The sequence below is a fragment of the Sus scrofa genome, chromosome 1, assembly GCF_000003025.6.
Source record: "Sus scrofa isolate TJ Tabasco breed Duroc chromosome 1, Sscrofa11.1, whole genome shotgun sequence".
NCBI lineage: Eukaryota > Metazoa > Chordata > Mammalia > Artiodactyla > Suidae > Sus > Sus scrofa.
The window spans coordinates 195,769,284-195,785,722 of record NC_010443.5 but is presented as its reverse complement, the minus strand read 5'-3'; the positions used below and the strand labels follow the sequence as shown (position 1 = coordinate 195,785,722).

The 16,439-nt window shown below is 38.9% G+C and overlaps 1 long non-coding RNA gene across 1 annotated transcript in view; it reads left to right on the top strand.

The window, feature by feature from the left end:
* Positions 1-16,439, top strand: part of LOC110257021 — a 111,820-nt gene that overhangs the window by 14,871 nt on the left and 80,510 nt on the right. The gene's annotated exons all lie outside the window — the stretch shown is intronic.

The window sequence follows — 16,439 nt, the reverse complement described above, 5'->3', positions numbered from 1 at the left end:
TCCTGTTTTTTACTCCAGCTACAAGGCATATCTTATGGTCTGATCCTCATTCTGTCATTTCCCTCTTCACTTTGATTGGCTTCTGCTTTCTTTTCTTAGCACAGAGCTCTACTTACCCTCTAAAGACCAGCTTTGAGCCCCCTCTGTCTACAGGGGAGCCCTCCATCCTCTGAATCTGGTATCATTCTGGCTTCCTTCCTGTCATGGATAATATATGATATGCTCTCGGATGAATTTTTTTCATGCTCATAGTAGAGGATCTATTTCTTCCAAGTATTAATGATAAAAATCTCCTCAATGTCCACCCAGAGGCTGAGATCTTGGATAAAATCTTGACAACCTAGCAATATTCCTTTACCATTGGTATTCTCATGAATGTGTCTGCATTTATCCCCTAAAGGAGGCGCCCCAAACTGTCCTAAAGCATTGCTCTGCAGGGGAATCAGTGGTTTCCACGAGGCTGAGTGGATTTGTGAGTGCGAAAGCATCTGAGGAGATAGGGATACTTGCACAAATCACTAAGACATTGTGCACTGTGGGAAGTGTGTTATACAAGGAAACCGCTAGAGGGCTGTCTAAGGCAACCCAAATAGGTTTCGATGAGGTCAATGAGTAACAAGCCAATTCCAGGAATAGCTCCCTCTGTCTGAAAGAATCTTCACAGCAATTAGGAATAGGATTTGCCCTAGCTCTCCAGGTCAAGTGCAGGAACAATGAGGTTTGTTATACCTGAGCGGACAACTGGTTCGCTCAATACAGAGTGCCTCTGTCAGTAGCCAAATGGTTTTTTTAATAACAAAGAGGGAATGACTAAATGAAAAGTCTCAAATTAAAAAAAAAAAATCACTGGCAAGCCTTTTATTAGCCCTCTGCTCCCTTTCCAGCAGTGTAATTAAGTCATATTAAATTAGTAGTCATATTAAATTAGCACATTTATTCTATACTGGCTATGAGAAGGCATTATGGGATATACTGAAAAATGTCCTGCACTTGCCCCCATGAGGCTATGTTATAGTTGTACCTGGAAATCAAGCTGTCCAAATACCCTGGGGGAAATGGCAGAGGAGGGAAGGGAAGGGTCAGTGAAGTTTGGAAGAGCTCAGGTAGTCAGGAATTTGTAGATGTGGAAACTTAATCTTAGAAGTGTTCAGGGGGAAATCATTTATCTTTCAAGTAACTCAACTGAGTTTTCAAAAGGGGTCTTGAAGACGGCAGGAGTAGTGAGTGTGCTTACTCTGCCTAGAGACAAGAGAAGACAAAGTAGGAACACTTAAAGCTTGAACAGCCTTTACCCAGCTGTCTTGTCATCTAGAGTAAGAACAAAGGCTGCATCATTTGAAAAGATTTTCTCCCATTCTGTGGGTTATCTTTTTTTTGTTTTTGTATAATGATTTTTTTTTATTGTTTCCCATTATAGCTGGTTTACAGTGTTCTGTGAATTTTATACTGCACAACATGGAGACCCAGTTCATTTTTTTTTGTTTGTTTTTTTTTTTTTGTTTTTAGGGCTGCGCCCGTGGCATATGGAGGTTCCCAGGCTAGGGGTCCAATTGGAGCTACAGCTGCTGGCTTGCACCACAGCCACAACAATGCCAGATCTGAGCCTCGTCCACAAACTACACTATAGCTCACAGCAATGCTGGATCCTTAACCCACTGAGCAAGGCCAGGGATCGAACCCACAACCTCATGGTTCCTAGTTGGATTTGTTTCCACTGTGCCATGAAGGGAACTCCTATCTTTTCATTTTTTTAAATGGTTTCCTTTGCTGTGCAAAAGCTTTAGTGCAACATGGAGATTCTCATACTAAGTGAAGTAATTCAGAAAGAGAAAGGCAAATACCATATGATATCACTTATATGTGGAATCTAAAATATGGCACAAATGAACCTATCTACAAAACAGAAACAGACTCACGGACATAGAGAACAGACTTGTGATTGCCAAGGGGGAGAGGGGAAGAAGTGGGTTGGAGGGGGAATTGGGGGCTGGTATATGCAAAATATTACATTTAGAATGGATAAGCAATGAGGTCCTACCTACTCTAGAGCACACACACAAAAAAACTATATCCAGTCTCTTGGGATACAACATGATAGAAGATAGTATGAGAAAAAGAATGTGTGTATGTGTGTATATATATGTATATGTGTATATACATACTGTATAGCAGTTACTATACTATATAGAGTTACTATACTGTATAGCAGAAATTGACTCAACACTGTAAATCAACTATACCCTAATAAAAAATAAATTTAAAAAAAGAACAAAGAGCGTTTTGCACTCCACTTGGGGCCTTTGTGTGAACCAACGCTGGAGCATGTTCTTCCAGGTGAAGGAGTTACCTCTGCCCTCTCCAAGTTCTCTTTAATCTAGAGAGTTATTGCATTTCTCTGTTCATTGAGCACCAAAACCCATAATCTGAGTCCAGCAGTGAGAAATGCACCCACTATCATTCTGCAATTGCTCTTCTCAGTGGTGATTCTAATTTATTCCATTATTTCAAATCCTGATTCCTATCCTCTGCTCAATTCTTAAAGGAAGATTTCCTGAGTGATGGCATGGATGTGGGTGATTGGGGTGAAAAATCTTGAATGGGAAGATGAAAGCAAGGCATTCTTGGAGTGTTAGTATCTACAAATCCTTTACCCCCCAAATGCACAAACTTCAATATGACTCAGGTTCCTAGAGAGCAGAAATTTTGGCTCTAAATTGGATGTGTGTTGGCCCTGAATAAACTCCATGGGCTAGAAATCATTCCTCTTATTACATATTCTGAAAATCCTAAACTAGAGGTCATCTCTTCTACCAAACCTTACCATGTGCTGCTCTAGAAAACAGTTGTTCCTTTGAACTCTGTCATTTTATAGAGAATCACAGTTAGCAAGGCCAATTAGATTCTAGTGGCAGCATCTATCTTCTCGCTGCCCAGTTCACTCTAGTCGATCCTGGAAGGCAGATTCTTGCCTGACTTATTTTCTGGTCCTTCGTACAGCCTTTGTAGGGCCAATTTCTTTCTGTGCAGTGGAAGCCATGATGATGTTGAAAGAGCCATGGGAGTGAGTTCTAACTTTGACATCAGTATCACAAAACATTTTCACCTCAAGTAAATGAAACTATGTGTCCATCTATGTATTTCCCTACTAATAAGTAAGATCCTGCTAACTGCTTCTGCTGTGAAGTTCTGTAATTCTGTGTAGTTACTTTCACATCTGTTTGGATACTACTTTAGAGGCCAGTAACATGAAAATAATGGCTAGTAGTGTAAGTATTAAAAATAAATTGGAGCCAGTTAATTGTAGGGTTTAAGAGTGTAGGGTCTGGAGTCAGACTCCCTGGGTTCGGATCCTGGTATCACAATTGACTTGATGTGTAACTTCTCTATTTCTGAGTCATTCAACTTTCCTTCTTCAGGAAATGGGGATAATGATGCTCATTATATAGTTGTTAGAATTCGATGTGTTAATTTTGGTTATACATTTGGAGTGGTGTCCAGCACATTGTGTACTGCCGAATGTTAACTATTACAATTGTGATGATGATTTCTCCCAGAATCTGAGTTCTTATGCGTGAAAAACAAAGACTTGGGGAAAGTTACTCCTCCAAGATGTGGCACAGCATTTAACCATCTGTCTTGGGGGTAGGTCCATACTATGCTCATGAGTGTTTTCCACTAAGTTTGTGTGTGTCTCCTCTCTCAACAGCAAAGTAGATGATTCATACTCCCAATACTTGAATAATTATATGTGGGGAACTTCCCATCCTGTGGTGGGCACTGGCTCATTTGAAAGTCTACAAACAGAATGTATCACATACTGAATATTCTGTTAGCCCCTCCAGATTTCCCTTCATCATTATCTACCAGTTTTCCCCCCAGGAAGCTGACCTCCATGCATCTCCTAGCTCCCATGTCTTCTCTCTCTGGTTAGGATCAACTGAATGGAGGACAAGGATACAGTCAGAAGATAGAAGGGTGAGAGAGATTACAGTATTTATTCCTCCTCCCCAGCCCCCATACCCTGTTCCTCTCCCTTCCAGCAGGACTGCAGCAGAAAGGGGCTCCATTCCTCTACCCAACACCATGCCTCCTCTCAAGTGGCTCATCTCCTATAGCTTCCTATGTGTTCCAGTGGCTGCTTCAGATCCAAAGTATTCCTCACTGTTGCTAGTTGTAGGCACCGTACCCTTCTTGTTTCCTTACCCTTTGACACATCTGTTATCATCCCTTTACTGAATGCCTTTCAGCTTCCTCTTTAGCAGCTGGTACCCATTGATAAGGTTTGATGTTTCCCTAACTACCTACTTGTGGGAAGTAACTGGACCATTTTATCCTGACCTTATAATCTGAAGGTTTAGATTCAGCCCTTTCAAAGTCCAGCTCCACAAGCTATGGAGAACACCTCTTGAAGAGTAGGACACAAATTTACTAGATGGTTAAATACTGTTTCCTCCAGTGTAAAAACTCAAAAGAGGAACTAAATGCATTGAGGTAAATACACATTTTATTATGACTTTTAGAATGCCCTGGGTTATAAAAGAACTTCTGAACATTAATTCTGTTGTATTGATATAAACACAGTGCCCATTGAATGGGAGGACCAGGGATGAAGTGTCTGGGTTGGGCTAATACTGATGTTCTGATGCTCACGACCAGAGGAAAGGTAGGAGAGAGACATGAAAACTGCTGAGAGGATAGTAACTTAAGTACTCCAGACCTGGCTGATTTTGGTTGATTCTTTGAAGAAATCTTCTCTTGGTGAGTGAGAAAATTTGAAAGACTTGAGGGATCAAATTATCTAACAAGCAAAAGAAGAAGGCAATATATAACATTGATACCCAAAGAAAACAGGGCAATGGTTTGTAGGAGCTTGACTCTGGCTATCATCTGAGAAATAGGGAAACATAAATACTTCAGTCAGATGCTGCTATGGGAAGCACTTTCCTTGATAGATTAATTTAGAGGAAAGCTCCAGTGAAGAACAGCACAGAAACCTTTGTTATGTGTTTGATTTTACTATTAGAATTTTATTAATTGGTTCAAGAGTGAACTAGTCCAAGCATTATATACTTGTGAAGTTGAAGTCACATATGGTTTATTCATCTTCTGCACTTTTCCAACTCAGTGTCTATATTTCAAACTCTGAGACTAAATCTCTCTCCTTCTGTTTTTAAATCTTCCTTGACTCCGCCCCTACAATTAGCATCATGGTTTCCATGGCAACTTATGTACTTTGAATAGGGGAAGAAAGGAAAGGGACTCAATAAAAAAGGACAGAGCCACTCTGAAAAAGAGGAATTAATTATGAACTTGAACATAGGTCATAAAGCGAGTGGTTGGGTAGCAGAGTATTAAGCATATAAGGTCTTTGGGATAAGACCTCTGTGACTCATCTATTGCTGTATTGCTTTTGGTTTACTCTGCTACCTCAAATTCATTACTAATTTTGTCTCTATTCCTTATGCCCTCCCCTCAGATTCAACAGAAAATATTCTCAGGGCCAGGACTTCACAAAGTCCAGGGAAGATTATACCTCTCCAGGGTGCATCAGATGAGACCTCCCCAAAGTCATATGGACCCTTGGTTACCATCCAAACAAATCTATGCACTTTAAAAGTTATGGCTTCTTATAATTTACTTTGTTTTTGCCTTATTAAGGAATTGTAAAAGTCAGGCTTATTTTGTTCAGATCAAGATTTGTGTATTTTCTTTTTCTTTCTTTTCTTTTCTTTTCCTTTCTTTTCCTTCCTTTCTTTCTTCCTTTCTTTCTTTCTTTTTCTTTCTCTCTTTCTTTCTTTCTTTCTTTCTTTCTTTCTTTCTTTCTTTCTTTCTTTCTTCCTTTCTTTCTTTCTTCCTTTCTTTCTTTTCTTTCTTTTCTTTTTCTTTCTTTCTTCTGTATTTTCTATTGAGAACATTGCCAGCTTCTTTCTTTGTCTTTCTTCAAATGTAGGCAAATCCTAGACAGTAAGAACTGACCACTACTAATCAGGGCATTCAGTGCTCCTGAAGAAAAATGCCCTATATCCAAACTAGCTAGTGATACAATGAAGTCTTAGCCCAGGCTTGAGAATCAACCAATAAAGTCGGGAGAGCTGACTCAATGATTTTGCACTTACTGTTTGTCAACCTGCTTTTCCTACTATGTCAACACCTATTAATCTGAGATATAACAACTCTCCTTTTCTTCCAAGGTGTATTACATCTGCCAACTTAGGCTATACATCTTCCTCTTTATTTCTGGCATAGAATTTCCAAACCTTTAGTAATTGAGAGCAAGTAAAATTTCCAAAACAACTTGGGGGCTGACATAGGGTTTCTAGCTTTTTAGTTTGAAAAATAAGAACATTGAAAGGAAAATAAATCACTTACTAATACTATACTTTTATTATATTTTTATTTTTGTCTTTTTAGGGCTGCACCCATGGCATATATAGGTTTCCAGGCTAAGGGTCAAATCGGAGCTGAAGCTGCTGGCCTACATCACAGCTCACAGCAACGCTGGATCCTTAACCCACTGATTGAGGCCAGGGATTGAATCTGCATCCTCATGGGTCTTAGTAAGATTTATTTCTGCTGAGCCATGATGGGAACTCCACTAATACTATACTTAATAAAAACCTTTTTTAAATACTAAAAAACTTGGAGGAATAAAGAATAATTTTTCTGGGAGTTCCTGTCATGGCTCAGTGCAAACAATCTGACTAGGATCCATGAGGATGCAGGATTGATCCCTGACCCCACTCAGTGGGTTAAGGATCCAACATTGCTGTGAGTAGTGGTGTAGGTTGCAGACATGGCTCAGATCTGGTGTTGCTATAGGCCAGTGGCTACAGCTCTGATTTGACCGTCATAGAGGTGACCTTACTCAACGCCCCACCCTACTTTCCCCTCCCCCAACTCATATACATCTGATGTATTTCATTTTGCTGTGAGGTCTGGGAAAATTTGTCAGGAATCAGTAATAGACCATATTATTCTGTTTGGAATACTCTTCTCCATCAGGCCTGCTCTACCATGGTCCTGCTTAAAATAGTTCACTTTAAGTCAGTTTGGGAGAAAATGCAAAATCAGAATTCCATTTTATTTATTACCATAACCCCCAATTCTTAACACACTAAGTGCTTAGCGCTCAATTATTTTTGAATAAACGAGTGAATGAATGATTAAGCCTGTCTATTTTCTTTCTAACTCTGTTTGGCCAGTTTGTGATTTAGTGCTCCATTTTATCTGTAGTTATCCTATGGGATCATGTTAATATGGGCAAATGAAGCAGATTAAGAAGAAATGTTTCCTCTTTGTTGCAAGGCCATGTTACATCTGTGTTAATGGGTATCTTAGTTTGGGCTGCTTTAACAAAATACTACAGATGAAATAGTTTATAAACAACACATTTTTTTCCCCCTCACAGTTCTGGAGACTGGGAATTTGAGGTCAAGATGTCAACTCGGTTGAATAGGGACCCTCTTGTGAGTTGCATCTTATCATTGTATCCTCATATGTTGGAAAGGGCTAGGGATCTCTCTGGGACCACTTTTTTTTTTTTCTTTTACATCTGTACCTGGCACCTATGGAAGTTCCCAGACTAGAGGTCTAATCAGAGCTGCAACTACCAGCCTATACCACAGCCACAGCAACACCAGATCCTTAAACCACTGAGTGAGGCCAGGGATTGAACCTGCATCCTGATGGACACTATGTCGGGTTCTTACCCACTGAGCCACAACAGGAGCTCCTGTAACTACTTTTATAAAGTCTAAATCACATTCATGAATGGTCCACCCTTAGGACTTAATCACCTCCCAAGTCCACTCACATGGGACATTAAGATTCCAACATACGGATTTTTAGGAGCACACACATTCAGACTATAGTAATGAGGATACATTCTTTTGGCACATTTGAGCCTTCTTTTGGCACCATCCCACCTCTGCTTGGCTCACATCCAGACTTGGGTTCCAAATTTGGCATCTAATCTGGGTCTTGTTTACTTATATTGTGTCAGAAATGACTGAAGTTTCAAAACGAGTAATCCATTAGAGTAATAGTTATGAGCAAATTGCATGATATGGATAAAATTGCTAAGCTATCCTCTAGTCAACTGTGTTTTCATAAGAAGAGAATTATAAATCATGGCTTAATGTTGCTCTTATTTGAATGTTTAATTAATCATCTTTTACAAATGATTTACCATTTAGCTTTTCAGATGTTTTTCTTGGGTTAATAATGACACCAAATTGCTCTAAAATATTTTAACCCAGTTTTCATTCTATTCACAGACTTTTTGTTTTAACTTCAAGGTAGTGTCACATGTGTAGTGGGTGGCAACAAGCTCAGAGAAGTGACAAGCGGAGGAGGGTAAAGACTGAGACCTGGACAAGACCAGAGGATATTGAATTCCAGGGGTTCCCCAGCATTTGAATGTGGGATAAAGCCTTCCCTGATGGGTTATCACTAATTTAGACCAAGAAGCCGTTGTAAAATCGAGGAAACTGAGATCCAGTTTCCTCAATAAGGGGTCCACTCTTTGCCAGCTTTACAGAAGTAGCTGTGATGAGGACTAGAAAGCAAGCAGAACCCAACACAATGGTCGTAGCTTCTACCCCTGTACTCTGCTTCCATCAAGAGGGGTTTTCTATCCACTCCAGGCCTTTCCCCCTGCCCTTACATACTTGTATTATCACTTGGGTATGTTGAAAAAAGGAGCTACATGTGTTCAAGTTACCATTCCTCCCTCGTTCGAACTCTAACAGGGACTGTCCTGCCTATAGTGATTAAAGAATCTGAGGTGCTCCTCCATGCTACAGATTGCTGGGGTGCCTCCAACACAAGCCTGCAATTTTAGAACTGCCTATGTCTGATTACCTAGGACAGACCTGTCTAGTTTGGGGGTTCAACGGCAGGGAGTTCAGTATTGCCACACCTAAAGAAGGCTCTCCTATTTTCTATCAAAAATAAAGCTAAGGATTTTCCTTGTGGCTTGGCAGGTTAAGTATCTGGCTTGTCACCTCAGTGGCCTGTGTTGCTGTTGTGGTGTGGGTTCAATCCCTGGCCTGAGAATTTCCACATGCCACAGACGAGGCCAAAAAGGAAAATAAAATAAAGCTGATATTTTTATTTTCAGGTTTTCAGTTTCTAAGTCACTCTAGATTTTAAACTCTGGCAAGGGAAAGGAACACTATTGCTTGGATCTCTGTAAACCGTAACCATAAACTCTTCTCTTTTGGAGAAGCAGTAGTCCTCTTCATGTTGGCTATAGAAAGGCACCCTAGATACCCCAATGCCAGCATCAGAGAGTTGACCAGAGACGGCTGTGGCTATTTTTCCCATGCCTGTTTCTGGACAGCTTCACAGGCCACCTACGTGCTGAAAAGAGTTTGCTGCTTTGAAAGCTCTGAGTTTACCTAATGAACTACTGAACACTGTAGAGCAAAGAGGCAGATGGAGGGTGCTGGAGGAACTGATCCTGGGTTTGTTACTGTCTGAAGCTGAGGGCTCCTGGGGACATTGATTTACTTTGATTGTAACCCTTGCCCATTGAAACTTTTAGAGAAGTTTTCACACAGGCACTTGCACGCTTGCCTACTACTCATGGGCACAAGCACATACACACAAGCACAGCACACGAACACAAGTACAGTTGTCTACAGAGATACTGAAGTCTAGTCTAGTTCTCCTTCTCTTTAGTTATTGAGGCCACACAATCTCCCATTTCCTTCTGCTTAGAAATTCAATTTGAAAACCAGAGAGTGAGCTTACTTCAAACAATTCCAACAATCAAATGAATCAGAATTGGGAAAAAAGTAGGGTATCATATCTGCAAATTCCAAAATAAGGCAGTTAGAGAGTTGTTTTTCAACTTAGGAGGCACACCCAATCTTTTAAAAATTCCTCAAATCTGAAGTAACATTTAAATATTTAAAACAGCTTTGTGACTTTTTATGATTAAAGAGGCAATATGTGTAGACTGAAAAACATCAGAAAATGCATCAGCATAAAGCAAATAAAGATAATCTGTTATGCCAACTCACAGATAATGGCTGGTAATATCCTAATGTATTTTTCTAGACTACATTGCTATGCACATACGTACTCAATTTGAAGGGCTCATTCCATGGAAATTGCTTTATAACCTGGTTTTCCTGTGACCTAATTTTAATGCTTATCCTGATAGACAACCTCAAGCACAATTCTGTGTCTCAAGATCCAGCTGGAAATAGGCAGCCACAGAATTAATGTTTCCTGAAAAGAGGCTCAGCCTCTGGTGCTTGATGATGCCCACTCATAGTGTGAGGTGACAGGGGAGTTAAGTCTCAGGATGAGAATCACTGAAGCAAATACCAATTTGGACAAGATAGATAAAGGGATGTTGTCAGAAGGGCTGCTTTCTCAAAGATAACTCAATCTTTCCTGAGGTTAATCTGGCCAACCAGCATAATACCTGGGATGGAAAGCCTTTCTTTCATTGTCACTGAACAGCTGTCAAACACAAGTGATAAGAAGGTGTAGAAAATGAGTAATAATTGGAGTTTGAGGATCTGTGTTGTGAGTTTCAGTGACAGTGTTGGCATTACTCTGGAACTCCTTTGTCAGCAAGTGGGATTTTTCTGCACACATACCAATCAATTTGCTTCCTGCATCCCTCATCTCAAGCATGCGTAGCACAAGGCTAAGAGCCCACAAATCTGGCTGCTTCAGAACTCTGCCTTAATTGTACACTAGAGTTAAAAATATCAGACACAATCCAAAGCAGTGGAGAATTTTCATGAATAGACCATGGTGGTTTCTTCCCACTTAACTATTGATTTGATGAAAGGGAGAATATACAATTGCTTTGTGAAAACATCAGCTATATTTGTCCTGATTCTTTAGAGGTACATAAAATAACTCGAGATTTGTCTGAAATATATATATTATTTTCTAATATTGCTTTTTATTATATCTAGAAATACATGGAATCACTCTTTTAATTGATATTTTAGCTAAATATAACATATGCACATGAAAAAATTCAGTGTGGGAGGGTATAAAATGAAAAGTAATTCTCCCTACCTTACTGATCACAAGCCACTTCTCCACAGATAAGCACTATTGTTTCTCATGTATCTTAAATAAAAAACATTATTTTGCATTTAAAAAAAATTAATACCACTTGAGATGGTTTTATTTAATCCTAAACAGTACCATTTTCTCAAATTTTGCTTCATATCTTAAGTATACTTGTTAAGGGGAAGAGTTAGAGGTATCCTTTTCTTTTTCTATACAACCACTATGTTTTAACATTCTCTGTAGCCTTTCTTTTCTGATATCTTGGGTAAATCCAATAGTTTTGACCTATTGATTGTAAGAATGGGCTTTTGGCCACTATGACTTGGTTTCAGCTATTAAAATTCTTATTAAGTCTAAACAACTTGAGTCTCATATCTTTTTTATTTTTATTTTTGGTCTTTTTGCCATTTCTTGGGCTGCTCCCGTGGCATATGGAGGTTCCCAGGCTAGGGGTCGAATCGGAGATGTAGCCACCGGCCTATGCCACAGCCACAGCAACGCGGGATCCGAGCCATGTCTGCAACCTACACCACAGCTCATGGCAACGCCGGATCCTTAACCCACTGAGCAAGGCCAGGGATTGAACCTGCAACCTCATGCTTCCTAGTCAGATTCGTTAACCACTGAGCCACGACGGGAACTCCGAGTCTCACAGCTTATTCCAAGTTTTTTTTCCCTCCCTTCCAATCTTGGGCTACACTAACTGCTGGGACCTATAAAAGACAGGTTGTCATGCTCATAGTTTTCAATTTCCCTGTTTCCTCTCTTTCTCATTTCAGTATTTGAAGGGGAGAAGATTAGATGAAAGAGGCAAAATCTTTTTTTCTTATCTAGTCCTATCATTGAGGTCATCACTTAAATATTACCAGTGAAATGAATCCCACAATGGCATGTGTACAGATGATTGTTCTTTGTGAGATGCATAACTGGGGCCCTCTACTAGAGCTCTCTGATGTGAATGATACATATTCTGGCTGAGATTCCCTGTATTGCTGGCCCTTGCCTTATCTTTGCTTCTACCTCCCTTGTGGTACCCAACAGTAATTTTCTTTTTTAGAATTTAGTCTTCTGTCAATTGGACATGGGTAATAAGGTGATGGTCTCTGCAGACATTTTTTTTAGTTCTGCAGAAATCTGTTTAGCAGCTCTTTTTAGAATGTCCTATTACCTTCGTTATTGAGTCTAGAAAAATTATTGGACAATAAGAAAATCCTATTTACATATTAAGTTTAATAAGTACCTTTGAGATCAGATAAACCTGAGTTCATATCTTAGCTCTGCCATGTGCTAATTGCTTGGGCTGATAACGTCATCGCTTTGGACTTTTGTTTTCTCTTTCTTTAAAAAATAAAGAGGATTCAAAGAAATGGAAAAATAATGTTTGTTTCTTTTCTTTCTAGATTTTTATTTTTTCCATTATAGTTGATTCTCAGTGTTCCGTCAATTTCTACTGTACAGTAAAGTGATCCAGTCATACATACATTCATATACACACACACATATATATATATATACACATAGTTTTTATCACATTATCCTCTATCATATTCCATCACAAGTGACTATATATAGTACCCTGTGGTGTACAGCAGGATCTCATTCTTATTCAGTCCAAATGCACAAGTTTGAATCTATTAACCCCCCATTCCCTGTCCATCCCACTCTCTACCCCTTCTTATTGGCAACTACAAGTCTGTTTTTTAAGTCCATGAGTTTATTTTCTGTGGAAAGTTTAATTGGTGACATATATTAGATTCCATATAAGTGTTATCACACGGTATTTGTCTTTCTCCTTCTGACTTACTTCACTCAGTATGAGAGTCTCTAGTTCCATCTGTGTTACTGCAAATGGCATTATTTTGTCCTTTATATGGTTGAGTAACATTCCATTGTGTATATATACCACATCTTTTTATAATATTATGATTTTTACTTTTTCAATTATAGCTGATTTACAGTGTTCTATCAATTTTCTACTGCACCGCAAGGTGGCCCAGTCACACATACATATATACATTCTTTTTTCTCACATTATCATGCTCCATCATAAGTGACTAGACATAGTTCCCAGTGCTATACTGCAGGATCCCATTGCTTATCCATTCCAAAGGCAATAGTTGGCAGCTATTAACCCCAAATTCCCAGTCCTTCCCACTCCCTTCTGCTCCCCCTTGACAACCACAAGTCTGTTCTCCATGTCCATGATTTTCTTTTCTGTGGAAGGGTTCATTTGTGCCATATATTAGATTCCAGATATAAGTGATATCAGATGGCATTTGTCTTTCTCTTTCTGACTTACTTCGGCCAGTATGAGAGTCTCTAGTTCTGTCCATGTTGCTGCAAATGGCATTACTTTGTTCTTTTTCATGGCTGAGTAGTATTCCATTGTGTATATATACCACTTCTTCCTAATCCAATCACCTGTCAATAGATATTTCAGTTGATTCCATGTCTTGGCTATTGTGAATAGGGCTGCAATGAACATGTGGGTGCATGTGTATTTTTCAAGGAAAGTTTTGTCTGGATATATGCCCAGGATTGGGATTTCTGGGTCATATGGTAGTTCTATGTATGGTTTTCTAAGGTACCTCTATACTGTTTTCCATAGTGGTTGTTCCAGCTTACATTCTCACCAACAGTGCAGGAGGGTTCCCTTTTCTCCACACCCTGTACAGCATTTGTTATTTGTGGACTTATTAATAATGGATATTCTGGGAGTTCCTGTCATGGCTGAGTGGTTAATGAATCTGACTAGAATCATGAGGTTGTGGGTTCGATCCCTGGCCTTGCTCAGTGGGTTAAGGATCCAGCGTTGCCATGAGCTGTGGTGTAGGTTGTAGACGTGGTTCGGATCCCACATTGCTTTGGCTCTGGTGTAGGCTGATGGCTCCAGCTCTGATTGAACCCCTGGCCTGGGAACCTCCATATGCCACGGGTGTGGCCCTAGAAAAGGCAAAGAGACAAAAAAAAATATGGATATTCTGACTGGTATGAAGTGGTACCTTATAGTAGTTTTGATTTTCATTTCTTGAATAATCAGTGATGTTGAGCATTTTTTCACGTGCTTTTTGGCCATCTGTATATCTTCTTTGGAGAAATGTCTATTCAGGTCTTTTGCCCATTTTTAAATTGGGTGGTTGGTTTTTTTTGCTGTTGAGTTGTGTAAGTTGTTTTTGCATTTTAGAGATTAAGCCCTTGTCAGTTGCATTGTTTGAAACTATTTTCTCCCATTCTGTAAGTTGCTTTTTGTTTTTTTATGGTTTCCTTTGCTGTGCAAAAGCTTGTCAGTTTGATTAGGTCCCATTGGTTTATTTTTGCTTTTATTTCTGTTGCTTTGGGAGACTGACCTGAGAAAACATTTGTAAGGTTGATATCAGAGATGTTTTGCCTATGTTCTCTTCCAAGGGTTTGATGGTGTCTTGTCTTATAATTAAGTATTTCAGACATTTTGAGTTTATTTTTGTGCATGGTATGAGGGTGTGTTCTAGTTTTATTGATTTGCATGCAGCTGTCCAAGTTTCTCAACAATAATTATTGAAAACACTGTCTTTTTCCCCTTTTATGTTCTTGCCTCCTTTGTCAAAGATTAATTGACCATAGGTGTCTGGGTTAATTTCTGGGTTCTCTATTCTGTTCCATTGGTCGGTCTGTCTGTTTTGGTACCAGTACCACACTATCTTGATGACTATGGCTTTGTAATATTGCCTGAAGTCTGGGAGATTTATGCCTCCTGCTTGGTGTTTGCTCTTCCATATAAACTTTTGGATTATTTGTTCTAGTTCTGTGAAAAATGTCATGGGTAATTTGAAAGGGATTGCATTGAATCTGTACATTGCTTTGGGTAGTATGGCCATTTTTACAATATTAATTTTTCCAACCCAGGAGCATGGAATATCTTTTCATTTCTTTACATCTTTAATTTCCTTGGCTAATGTTTTATAGTTTTCAGCATATAAGTCTTTTACCTCCTTGGTCAGGTTTAATCCTAGATATTTGATTTTTTGGGGTGCAATTTTAAAATGTAAATTGTAATCCTTTTCTAATATTTCATTGTTAGTATACAGACATGTGACTGATTTCTGAATGGTAATCTTATATCCTGCTACTTTGCTGAATTTGTTGATAAGTTTGAGTAGTTTTTGGGTTGAGTCCTTAGGGTTTTGTATATATAGTGTCAGGTCATCTGCATACAGTGACAGTTTTATTCTTCACTTCCAATTTGGATGCCTTTTATTTCTTTTGTTTGTCTGATTGCTGTGGTTAGGACTTCCAATACTATGTTGACTCACAGTGGTGAGAATGGTCATCCTTATCTTGTTCCACATTTTAGTGGGAAGGTTTTCAGCTTTTCTCCATTGAGTATTATATTTGCTGTGGGTTTGTCATAAATGGCTTTGATTACGTTAAGGTATGTTCCCTCTATACCCACTTTGATAAGAATTTTTATCATGAATGGATGTTGGACTTTGTCAAATGCTTTTTCTGCATCTATTGAGATGATCATGTTGTTTTTTACTTTTGTTAATGTGGTGTTTGACACTGCTTGACCTGCGTATGTTGAGCCATCCTTGTGAACCTGGGATAAATCCCACTTGGTCGTGGAGCATGATCTTTTTTTATATGTTGTTGGATTCGGTTGGCTGAAATTTTGTTGAGAATTTTTGCATCTATATTCCTCAAAGATATTGGCCTACAGTTTTCTTTTTCATGATATCTTTGTCTGGTTTTGGAATTAGGGTGATGGTGGCTTCATAGAATGTCTTTGGGGGTGTTCCTTCTTCTTCAACTTTTTGGAAAAGTTTAAGAAGGATGGGTATAATTTCCTCTTTGTATGTTTGGTAGAATTCACCTGTGAAACCCTCTGGTCCTAGACTTTTATTTGTAGGGAAGGTTTTTATGACATATTCAATTTCATTTCTGGTAATTGGTCTGTTCAGTTGATCTATTTTGTCTTGATTCAGTTTTGGCAGGCTGTGAGTCTATATATAGTTTGCATTTCTTCTAGGTTGTCAAATTTGTTGGCATACAATTGTTCATAGTATTCACTCATGATGTTTTATTTTTCCTTTGTATCCGTTGAGACTTCTTTTTCATTTCTGATTTTGTTTATTTGGGATTTTTCTCTCCTTTTCTTGGTGAGTCTAGCCAGAGGCTTGTCAATTTTGTTTACCTTTTAAAAGAACTAGCTCTTGGTTTTATTGATTTTTTCTATTGTTTTTTAATCTCTATTTTATTGATTTCCTCTCTGAGCTTTATGATTTCTTTCCTTCTGCTGACTTTAGGTTTTGCTTATTCTTCTTTTTCTAATTCATTTAGGTGATGGGTTAAGTTGTCAATTTGAGATCTTTCTTCTTTTTTGAGGAAGGCCTACAGTGCTATGATCTTCCCTCTGA